Below are 11,283 nucleotides of genomic sequence, written 5' to 3'. Positions count from 1 at the left end.
AATGTCTGGAACAGAACTTTTTGTAAGAGCTATGAGGGGTTTAGTAATTTCACCAAAAGAGGGTATCCATTGTCTACAGTACCCAGCTGCTCCCAGAATGGCTCTCAATTGCCTCTTAGTAGTGGGGGCAGAGAGTTGTTGAATGGCCTGGACTCGCTTAGAAGAGACAGAGCGAGTTCCAGCAGCCAAAATAAATCCTAAATATTCTACCTGGGGCAAACACCATTGTACCTTTGTCTTGGAAACCTTGTGTCCTCTCTTGTGCAGCTCCAGCAGTAAGTGACGGCTATCTTCCTGACAAATTTCAGCATTAGGAGAGGCCAAAAGTAAGTCATCAACATATTGTACTAGTATGGAGCCCTTAAAGGTAATAGAGGCCAGATCCTGCTGTAAAATTTGGGAAAATAATGTGGGACTGTCTACAAATCCCTGTGGGAGTCTAGTCCAGGTCCACTGTCTATTTTTCCAGGTAAAAGCAAATAAATATTGGAAGTCCTCATGTACTGGTATGGAGAAAAAGGCAGAGCAAAGGTCTACCACTGTGAAACATGTAGATTCATAGGGAATCGATGAAATTATCGTAGCCGGGTTTGGAACTATGGAATGTCTAGGAATAACATAATTATTAATCGCTCTAAGATCTTGCACAAAACGATAAACAGGTTTACCATCTGGCCCAGGCTTGGGTTTTTTAACTGGCAAAATGGGAGTATTGCATGGAGAGTGATGACATGGAATAATAATACCCTGGCTTTTCAAAGCCTCAATTATAGGGGTGATCCCTTCTATTGCTTCCCTAGACAATGGATACTGTGGAATGGAGGGGGGTGGTCCCCCCTTAACTTTAAAGGTAACAGGCATGGCAGACTTAAGGAGCCCCACCTCATTAGGGGATGAGGCCCATAAAGACTCAGGAATGTCAGAGGGGATTTTGGATACCTCCCCTGCTGTTCCTTGAGCTTCTGTAAGTAAAATTGGTAATAAATGAACAGTATCCTCTGGCAATTGTAAGGAGACAGCCCCATCTGGAGCACAAGATATGGTTGCTCTAAGCTTGCAAAGGAGATCACGACCTAATAAATTTACAGGGGCATTAGGCATGAGTAAAAATGAATGTTCTACTGTTAAGGGCCCCATAGATACCATGCGAGGATTCAATTTTGCCACTCTCTGGCTCTTTCCTGAGACTCCCACTACATTCAAAAATCCTACAGGTCTACACCCAGCATCTGGTTTGCTTACTAATACTGATTTAGAGGCTCCTGTGTCTAGCAGACAATCATAATAAGTCTCCCCCACTTTTAAGGTGACATGTGGTTCATTACTCTGGGGAGGTGAATGGACTGGCACAAGTGCATTCAAAAAATCCGGATCTGGGAATATATGGCTTTCATTATCTATGTTCCATTCCTCCCCAAGACACCATCATTCCTGTGTCCTCTTCTGAGGGGGGTCTTGGTTACCATTATTCTGGTACTGCCTTTCTGTATTCCTCCAAAAAGATCTATTTCTATTTTGATTTCGCCTGTAATTAGAATTAGAATTTCTTCTCCAAGTCCTACATTCTCTCAATTCATGCCCCTCCTTACGACAGTAACAACACACCTTAGTGTCCTTGCTCCGGTGTCCACATGGCTGACTAGGAATCGCTGGTGCCAGAATGCTCTGTTTAGGGTGATCTGGATCTTCCTCACGTGAGTCAAAGACATAATTTGCAAGTTCCTTAATTCTATCTACTGAGAGATTTCTCCAGTCTGGACATTGTTTCAGAAAGTATCTGCGTATTTCTGGCAGTGAATTATAAACAAATGTGTTGAGAATGATACAGGAATCTCTTAAATCTACTGGATCCAATCTGGTGTACTGTCTAGCGGCCTCACAAAGTCTATCATAAAATCTGTTTGGTCTTTCATTAGCCTCCTGAGGTAGGCTTAAAAATTTCTGCCAGTTTTCCGGTTTTCTAGAGCAAGATTCCATTCCCTTCAGAAGTGTTTCTCTAGCATCTTTTAATCTTTGGAAATCCCTATCATCATTATAATTCCACTCTGGATCCTTTAGAGGCCATTCCACATCGGCCTTACCTTTCGCAACAAGGGCATTTCCTGCTGAGATAATATCTGTAATCTCAGTTGGGGACAGTAAAGTTTCCAAAAGGCAAGTAACATCAGCCCAACTGGGTTGATATGCATTAAATATAGTCCTTAACTGTGAAATTACAGTGTTTGGATTTTTCTCAAAACTAGGGATGATTGATTTCCATGCGCTCAAGTCACTTGGTCTAAAGGGGCTATATTTTCTGACTTGAATTGGCACGCCCTTCTTACTATGTTCTATAGCTTCCTGCAGAGGGAGTAGTTTCTGCTGATTTGATTCTGAACTTGGATCATCTCTAGTAGAAACAGCCATTTTGAGGTCTCTCTCCATATGTGAGAGTTTCCCCCATATCATAACAATGATAATAACAAAAACAATGATAATAACAAAAACAAAAAAAAAACAAAAAAAATAAAATCCTTAGTCGTATGAACTATGGATGTGGTATTAAAAGGTATTTCAATTGCAGGCATAAAATTTCTACTTATATTAAACGTATTTTCCCAAAGATTCTCACGTATACTATTATACAAAAAACTTTTTGCTGCCTGAATGAGGAAAAAACCAATAATGTTATGAAGGACCATTGAGTAAACTATTCCTCTAAGTCGGGATGTTATGCTGTCCCAATACATTCCGATGAAAAAAATCAAAGGGATAGTAGAATATTCGAGCATCTTGCCCTTTAAACTGGGCTGGCTTTTCTGTTTAAAGCAAGACTTTTAGAGGCTTAAAGTCTTTAAGGGAGATTAGACAAAGGGAAAGTCCGTGGGGGGGGGGGGTATTTGGAAAATCCACCGAATTAGCCGGCTTATGGCCAAACTAGGGAGGGTGGGAGGGTCCTTAAGGTCCCTTCGGGGTCGCCAAACTGTGAGATTTAAAATTGGATATTAGATCATAAATCTCCCCTACTTAACCCTTCCCTTAATTTATCTCCCAGACTAGTAAATGGAAGAAGCTTCTGGTTTTCTAGATAGAGCCTTTATTGTATATAAGGTGTTGTTGATTAGAAGGATAGGAAAATAGAAATACAGTACAAATCGTCTTAAATCTAGGATTAGTCTATATTCCTTATAAAAACTCACCAAACCGAAAAAAAAGCCACCTTTGGAGTGCAGGAGACCGTCTGTGCCGCGCCGCCAGGAGTCCCGCCAAGCAGGCCAAAAAAAAAAGGCTACTCTCGTTCTCTCCACCCCGGAAGTCAAAAAAACCCGGCAGGCAGTCTGACATGCGCAGCAGGCGGACTGTACCCGGCAGGCAGTCTGACATGCGCAGCAGGCGGACTGTTCATCTCCTCCCCAAAAGGGTGGTCCTTGAAAAACTGGCGTCTTTCAGTTATCCTAACCGACTGTTAAAAACTTTCATATTTTACCACACTGTGTGTGGTGGGGGGAGGGGATACAGGGGTGTCTGCAGGACCTAAAGAGGAATTTTGCTATCCTACACCAGCAGAGAACCAGGAAGAAACCATGAGCAAATTTGACTTTCAAATACAAGACCCTAGAGAAGCATAAAAAGGTAAACAGGAAAAAGAAATCACGAGGGATATTAAAATATTAAACTGTTTACATTCCTTCATGGGAAGATAATACATCTAACTCATAAGAACTTTCTCAGTATTAGGGCAGCTGAAAGGAATACACTTAGACAGAGGACACAGGTCTGAACTGAATATGAGGGGATGATATCTGTAAAGCATTTATTTTTTGTTTATCCTTGTTTTTTGTGAGGCAGGCAGGGTGGGGTGGCTTATGTCCAGGGTTAGATTTGGGTTCAGGATGTCCTGGGTCCAGGGCTGGTACTTTTTCCACTGTGCCACCCAGCTAAACCATGATGACATCTTTAAAATAAAGTTAAGGAGTAAGAGGAATACACTGGAGGAATGGGAAAGGGAGAGGTACACTGGGGAGAGGTAGCTCACATGAGGGAAACAAGAAAAAAGCTTATGGAGGGGAGGGAAAGAGGGGGAAGGAGTGGGGGAGTGAGTGAACCTTACTATCATCAGAATTGGTTAAAAGAGGGAATAACATACATACTCAAGTGGATATAGTAACACATTGTTCCCTGAGAGAAAGTGGGAAGGGAAGGAGATGGGGGTGGGGGTAGGAAGAAGAGGGGAAGGAAGGAAGGGAAGAATTGTGGAGGGAGCAGTATTTTTACAAAACACTTTTGAGGAAGGTGACGATGTTCTGCATAACTACACTTGTATGATTTACATTGAATTGCTTGATTTCATAGGGAGTGTTGAGGAGGAATGGAGAAAGAAAATTTAGAACACAGAATTATCTCAAAGACCTTAATCTCATCAGAGTTGGCTCAAGGAGGGAATAACATACACACCCAATTAGGAGGAGTAATCTATCTAATCCTGCAGGAAAGTAGGAGGGGAAGAGGATAAGGAGGGAAGGATGAAACAAGGGAGGGCAGAGCAGGGGAGGGGGCAGTCAGAAGCAAAATACTTTTGAGGAGGAATAGGGTAAAAGAAGATAGAAAATAGAGTACATATCATGGGAAGAGAATAGGATGGAGGGAAATAGTTATGAAGATTGATTATAATGATAAAATATATGGTACCTACTTTGCTGGGCTATTTTGAAGAAAATTCTTTGTCAAGTTTAAGTTACTATATAAAAGTTATGATGAACAGGACGCTATCAGAAAAACCTGGAAAGACCTACATGAACTGAAGCATAATGAAATATACTGTATACAAAATAACAGCAATAGTGTAAGATGATCTGCTGGGAAAGACATGGTTATTGTCAGCAGTGCAAGGATCCAATATAAATATGAGGGACTTATGAAAATTTCAGTACATCTACAGAGAAAGAACTGATGGTATCTGAAAACAGATTGAAGCATAATTTTTTGACAGTTCTTTAATCTGAAGTTTTGTTTTTATCTGTTTTCCCTCACAACCCAGCTAATATGGAGATGTTTTCCATGACTACTCATATATAACTTATATTGAATTGCTTGAGTTCTAGGGGATGAGGAGTGGGAAGGGAGGGAGGGAGAGAAACTGGAACACAATGTTTTTAAATAATTGATGTCAAAATTTGTTTTTACATGTAATTTGGAAAATAAAATTCTAAAGAGAAAAAACAAAAACAAAAACTTATGCAAGAACTATGTTGCCCTTAGTTATTATCATGCTTTAACTCATCCAACAATAGTGTTAAGGAAGTGAAACAGTCTGTATGGTTCTCACAGAATAAAAGACTCTATCCCCCACCTCTTCCTTTTTGTAAAAAAAAAATTAAAAAAATAAATGGAGTAAATTCACCACCAGTGAGGTGGAAATTAAATCAATAAATTAGGAGCTATTTTGCTCAACTATATGTCAATAAATTTGAAAATCTAAATGAAATGGGTGAATATTTACAAAAAATAAACTGCCCAGAATAACATAAGATGAAACAAAGTCATTAAATAAGCCCAATTTAGAAAAAAAAATTGAAGAAACCATCAATGAATTCCTTAAGAAAAAAATTTCCAGGGCCAGGTGGGTTTACAAGTGAATTCTACCACACATTTAAAGAACAATTATTCCATTACTATACAAATTATTTGGAAAAATAGGTGAAGAAGGAATTCTACCAAATTCCTTTTATGACACAAATATGGTATTGATATGTAAACCAGGCAAAGCCAAAAGACAGAAAGAAAATTATAAACCAATTTCCCTAATGAATATCAATTCAAAAATTTTAAATAAAATATTAGCAAGGAGATTATAGCAATTCATCACCAGGATAATACACTATGACCAAGTGGGATTTATACCAGGAATACAGACTTGTTCAACATTAGGAAAACTCTCAACATAATCAATCACATCAAAAACAAAACTGACCAAAATCATATGATCATCTCAATAGATGCAGAGAAAGCTTTTGAAAAAATAAAAAACTCATTACTTTTAAAAACGCTAGAGAGCATAGGAATAAATGGAGCTTTCCTTAAAATAATATGCAGCATCCACCTAAAACCATCAGTAAACATTATATGTAATGGGGATAATTTAGAGGAATTCCCAATAATATCAGGGGTGAAACAGGGATGTCCATTATCACCTCTATTATTTAATATTGTATTAGAAATGTTAGCTTTAGCAATAAGATATGAAAAAGGAATTAAAGGAATTAGAATAGGTAAGGAGGAAATAAAACTATCACTCTTTGCAGTTGATATGATGGTATACTTAGAGAATCCTAAAAAATCCACTGAACTACTACTTGAAACAATTAATAACTTTAGCAAAGTTGTGGGATATAAAACAAATCCACATAAATCATCAGCATTTCTATACATGACCAACAAAGTCTAGCAGCAAGAGATAGAAAAAAAATTTCATTTAAAGTAACTGTAGACAATATAAAATATTTGGGAGTCTACCTGCCAAAACAAACCCAAGAACTCTATGAACACAATTACCAAACACTTTTCACACAAATAAAATCAGATCTAAAGAATTGAAAAAACTTCAATTGCTCAGGGATAGGCCAAGCTAATATAATGAAAATGACAATTCTACATTTATTAATTTAGTTATTCTGGGCCATACCAATCAGACTGCTGAAAATTATTTTATAGGACTAGAAAAGATATTTTAAAAATTCATCTGAAAGAAACAAAGGTCAAGCATATCAAGGGAACTAATGAAAAAAAAAATGCACAGGAAGGTGGGCTAGCCATACCAAATCTGAAGCTATACTATAAAGTATCAGTCATCAAAACTATTTGGTACTGGCTAAGAAATAGAGTAGTGCATCAATGGAATAGGTCATACACAGAAGATATGGTAGTTAACAACTACAGTAATCTATTGTTTGATAAGCTCAAAGACTCCAGCTTCTGGGTTGAGATCTTAGTATTTGACAAAAACTGCTAGGAAAACTGGAAGATATTATGGCACAAATGAGGCATAGACCAACAACTTACACCATATTTCAAAATAAGTTCAAAATGGGTACATTATTTGGACAAAAAGTTTGATATCACAAGTAAATTGGGGGGCGGCTAGGTGGTGCAGTGGATAAAGCACCGGCCCTGGATTCAGGAGTACCCGAGTTCAAATCCGGCCTCAGACACTTGACATTTACTAGCTGTGTGACCCCGGGCAAGTCATTTAACCCACATTGCCCCGCAAAAAAAAACCCAACAAACAACCAAACCAAACCAAACCAAAACAAAACAAAAACAAAAACCAAGTAAATTACGAGAAGAAGGAATACTTTATCTCAGATCTATGGAGGGTAGAATAATTTATGTCCAAACAAGAGATATAAATTATTATGAAATGAAAATTAGATGATTTTGATTACATTCAATTAAAAAGGTTTTGTACAAACAGAAGCAATGCAGACAAAATTAGAAGGGAAGCAGGAAGCCAGGAAACAATTTTTATACCTAGTGTTTCTGATAACGGCCTCATTTCAAAAGTATATAGGGAACTAAATCAAATTTATAAGAATGCAAGTCATTGCCCAATTGAGAAGTGGTCAAAGGATATGAAGAGGCAGTTTTCAGATGAAAAAAATCAATGCTATCTATTGCCATATGAAAAAATTTTCTAAATTACTATTGATTGAAGAAATTCAAATTAAAACAACTCTTGAGGTACTACCTCACACCTATCAGATTGGCTAATATTACAATAAAGGAAAATAATAAATGTTGGAGAAACTGGAAATATTGGTATACTTATGCATTCTTGGTGGAGTTATGAACTGATCCAGTCATTCTGGAGAGCAATTTGGAACTATGCCCCATGGGCTATGGGATTGAGCATACCCATTGACCCAGTATTATCACTAATAGGTCTGTATCCCAAAGACATCATTAAAAAGAGAAAAGGAGCCACATATACCAAAAAAATTTATAGCATTCTCTTTGTGTTGGCAAAGAATTGGAAATCAAGGGAATGGGCATCAACTGGGGAATCGTTAAACAAGTTGTAGTATATGAATATGATGGAATATTATTATACTATAAGAAATGATGAGCAGGCAGATTTCAGAAAAACCTGGAAAGACTTAAGTGGACTGATAATGAGTGAAGTGAGCAGAACCGGGAGAACATTGTACATATAAACAATAATGTTGTGTGATGATCAACTGTGATAGACTTAGCTCTTGTCAGCAATACAATGATCCAAGACAATTCCAAAGGACTCATGATTGAAAATGCTTTCTCCATCTAGAAAAAAAAAATGTGGATCCTGAAGGCAGTTTGAACCATACTATTTCTACGTTTTGTTATTTTCTTTTTCTTTTTTGAGGTTTTTCCCCTTTTTATTCTGATTCTTCTTTCACACAAATACTAATGCAAAAATATGTTTAATGTGATTGTACATATATAACCTATATTTGACTGCTTTCTGTCTTGGTGAGGAGGGAGGGAAGAGAAAGGAGTAAAAAATATAGCTAAAAATCTTATAAAAACAAATGTTTAAAACTATCTTTGCATGTAACAGGAAAGTAAGAAAATACTTTTATGATTAAAAAAAAAAGAAATGGCAGGAGTTGGGGGGGGGTGTTACAGAAAATATGGCAAGACCTATTTGAACTTATATACAATTAAGTGAGAAGAACCAGAAGATCATTGTGTGCTGTAGTAGCAATGTTGTAATGATGATCACCTGTGAAAGATTTGACCACTCTAATTAATACAATAATGAAAGATAATTCTAAAGGATTCATGATGAAAAAATACCACACACTTTTAGAAAGAGAACTGATGACTTTGAATGCTAATTGAAATAAAAATTCTCACTTGCTTTATTTTTTCTTGTTTTTTTAAAAATATGGCATATGTAGAAATATGTTTTTCATGATTTCAGATGTATAATTTATTTCATATTGCTTGCCTTCTCAGTGGGTGGCAAAAGAGGTGGAAAGGATGGAGAGAATTTGGAACTCAAAATTTGAAGAGAAAAGAATGTTCAACATAAATAAACAAATAAACAAATAAATGTACAAGCAAACAAACAAATAAATAGGTTGTAATGGTAAAAAAAAATGATTGTCTTTAAAAATACGAAAGTTAATAAGATCGGGAGTTGCTGTCACTGCCTGGGGATCTTGCAAATTTGAAAATAAAGTTTCCACAGACTTTCTACTAAACTGCCTTTTCCTTTAAAATAGCTGCCCATGAAAACAAGATTTTTATGGAATGTCATTGCTTCAGAGAAATTTCAACAGAATTCTTTCATTCTCAAAGTATCTCTGTGAGAAACATATTACTAATTTCATCCTCTAAAAGAGAGCTATAGGGACTCAGGCAGGTTAGTTGTCTTGATCAAGGTCAACCAGTGAATTAGGGTCAGAAAGACAGAATCCTGGTTTTCTGACTACAAAGCTAATATCCTCTTTGGTGGACTACAATAACCTTGTTCCTTTAAGCTGAATCCTTTGCCCTCTATAGTAATATTCTTTCACCTATGGGTTAAATTCTTCAGTAATAGCCTATCCACTTTATCTAAGCTTTTCAGTTTCAATTAAAGTTCCTATCACTTCCCTTGGTATGTAAACTACCTGTCTTTCTTTTTGCCAGGTTAGTCTCCATTGGATTTTCTGCTGATGTGGTAAGCACTTTACTATGAGCTCCTGTTTCCTTTCTGTTTATGCTAATGATAAATAAATCCTACTCTCTTAACCTGCTACTTAGGGTAGACTACAGTAGAGTTAATTATATTCCCTGCATAATGTAATTCCGGACTCCCTAGGATGGAAATAGCATTAAAATTTTCTATAATTTCATGTTTGCTATCTCATTACTTCTGAGGTTTAAACAGATTTAGTTTAGGTGACCTAGAGTTCAAAGTTTTCCTGAGTGAACTGAATGCATTATCTCTGCCATGTGCTTAGCTGTGATGTTCATAAACTGACAAGGAAGAAGGACAGCTGTCTCCCAAGGCTGGAAAGCATTGACAACCATGCAAGATGCTTGTCAGCACTATTCCATATTCGTTTTTTTTTTTTTCATTTTATTTTGATTTTTTTCTTGCTCTGGTTTTTTGTTCATGAAAGTCAAATTCACACCATAATCCTAAAGGGTCTTGAGATCAGCTAGGATTGTATTAGTTGTTTATACATTTCAGTTCTTTGACTAGAGAATAAAATAGCCAGGAATATATTTACTTTTCATTGTTTTTCTTTTCCTCCTTATGCAAGAATAGCAAGGTGTAAGGGATCAAGGATTATTTTTTGGAGGCAGCATGATGGTTCAATGTATTGAGTGCTAGACTTGGAGTATTTAGGAAAACCTGATTTGAATCTTACCTGATATATTTAGTATCATGTGACTGGAAAAGTCACTTAACCTCTCTGTCTCAGTTTCCTTATCTGTAAAATGAATATTTCAATAGAAACTGTACCACAAGATTGTTGTAAACATCAGGTAACATTCTAATGTTTGTATGGGGTTGCCCAAAGCTTAGAGTGTCATATGAATTGGAGTTATTATTATCATATTGATATATCCTATGTGTTTTTTTAATTAATAAAGTATTTTATTTTTTTCGGTTACATGTAAAGATAGTTCTCAACTTTTGTTTATACAAGCTTTAGAATTTCAGATTTTTCTCCCTCCCTCCCCTCCCTCCCCCCTCCCCTAGACAGCAGGTAATCTGATATAGGTTATATATATATATATATATATATATATATATATATATATATATATATATATATATATATATATATATATATATATATATATATATATATATATATACATAATAACATTAATCCTATTTCTGCATTAGTCATGTTATAGGAGAAAAAATCAGAGCAATGATGAAAAACCTCAAAATAGAAAAAAACAACAGCATCAAAAACAAAAGAAATAGTATGGTTCAATCAGCATCTATACTCCGCAGTTCTTTTTTTTTTTTCTTGGATTTGGAGATCCTCTTCTATCATGAGTTCCCTGGAACTCTTCTGTACCATTGCATTGGTAAGAAGAATATAGTCCATCACAGTAGATCAACAATTAATGTTGATGATACTGTGTACAATGTTCTTCTGTTTCTGCTCATCTCACTCATCATCAGCTCACGCAAGACGCTCCAGGTTTCTCTGAACTCCTCCTGCTCATCGTTTCTTATAGCACAATAGTATTCCATTGTATTCATATACCACAACTTGTCCAGCCATTCCCCAATTGATGGGCACCCCCTCAACT

Source organism: Dromiciops gliroides, chromosome 4, assembly GCF_019393635.1.
Source record: "Dromiciops gliroides isolate mDroGli1 chromosome 4, mDroGli1.pri, whole genome shotgun sequence".
Lineage (NCBI taxonomy): Eukaryota > Metazoa > Chordata > Mammalia > Microbiotheria > Microbiotheriidae > Dromiciops > Dromiciops gliroides.
The sequence above is the reverse complement of the archived record's forward strand: the minus strand, read 5'-3'. Positions refer to the sequence as shown.